Source organism: Condylura cristata, unplaced genomic scaffold (assembly GCF_000260355.1).
Source record: "Condylura cristata isolate star-nosed mole 26May11 unplaced genomic scaffold, ConCri1.0 scaffold00025, whole genome shotgun sequence".
Lineage (NCBI taxonomy): Eukaryota > Metazoa > Chordata > Mammalia > Eulipotyphla > Talpidae > Condylura > Condylura cristata.
This window is the reverse complement of record NW_004567126.1, coordinates 30,845,299-30,846,843: the sequence shown is the minus strand read 5'-3', so window position 1 is coordinate 30,846,843 and position 1,545 is coordinate 30,845,299.

Below are 1,545 nucleotides of genomic sequence, written 5' to 3'. Positions count from 1 at the left end.
GAGCTTGATGGTGCTGAAACTCTAACCCCTGCACCGCTCTGGCTTTAAAATACTCATCTCTGGGCCTCCTGGTGGGCAGGGTGTTGAAGCGCAGCACCAGCTCGGGCCAGGGAGGGACCTCCCTGGGGCTCAGCAGCCCTCTCCTGTTGCCCCCTGCTCCGCTCAGCAGTGGGCTTCAGTGGATTTGCCTGATCTGGGGAGTCCTCACTTGTCCCTGTCCCTGCACCTCTGGCCTGCACCCCAGTTCTTGTTTGGCAAATTTTAAAGAGAGAGAGAGAGAGACAACTCTGCATGTTTCTGGATTTAGCAGAAGGCTCAAGCCCATGTCCTGAGTTTCCTCGCTGGGCGCAGCAGGCCTCCTGGGTGGCGCCTGGGCAGCAGTTGGGAATCCTGGTGTTGAAAGTGACCACAAACAGCCCTCAGGGATGGAGGGGAAAATGGGGCAACCACCTAGGTGCCTTGTGGGGAGCAGGGGGGCAGGAAGCCTGTGTGCTTCCTGACATGACAGCCCAGGGGTCCCGGAGAGCGTCTGGGGGACTGCCAGGACCGGGTGGCTCCTCTTCCTATGGGGTCCCCATTCTAGGGTGCCCTTGGGAGCCATGAGGGAGTTTAGAACGTACAGGAGGGAGCACACATGGGCTTGGGGTGCTGCTCCAGCGGCCCCCCACTAACCACTTGTTACTCACCCAGCTACACCGGGTGGATGAAAGGAGGGAGCACCGAGGCCCAGAGGGCCCTCAGGTCACCCACCCAGCTGGGAACAGAGCTCTGGACGCAGTCGGGAGGTGGGTGCTAGGAGGGGCCGGACCGGTGGGAGCAGAGAAGGAAAGCGGACTTTGGGGGGCGGGGGCTCTGGACTAAGGCAGAGGCGGGGGCCACGCGGGCATCTAAGGTGGCCGAGCCGTGCTGCTTGGCAGGGGCCAGGCTGGAGCCCCAGACCCCAGCCCTGGACCGAGCAGGGGATGGCCGATCTCCGCTCCCGCCCCCAGCACCTGGGCGAGCCCTCCAAGGGGGGACCCCGAGGCAACCCCAGCTTCGTGGCTTCCCCGGCCACAGCGCTACTAAAAGCCTGAGGCGGAATTTGCGTGACCTGAAATCAAACACTTCACGGAGGCATGCTGTGGTTTCGGCGTCATCCCGGGATTGCGCAACCGGCTTTCCGCTCTGCCGGAGACCCCGACCCCTGCAGCCCCCCCCGCCCCCCGCTTCCGGCCTGACCTCTGCACGTTTCTCGCCGGGGCGCTCAGCCACGTGGCCGTGTGTCCGGCTTCTCTCCCGAGCGCTGTGCGTTCAGGGTCCTCCGGGGGTGGCGAGGGTCAGAGCTGCCCCTCTCCTGGCCGCGAGGGCCCCTGGGGGTGACACCGAGGGCGTGCGTTCCTTGTCGCCGGGCACCGGCGTGGGGCCCTGGGTCGCGCTGCTGTAGGAGTGAGTGTGCACTTGGCTCAGGTCTGGTCTGTGGGCGTGTGCGCTGGGCCAGCGGCACCTGGTGGCACAGAGCTGGCCCAGGGGCAGTGGGGCCTGGTGACTCCTGTGTCTGCCAGTGGT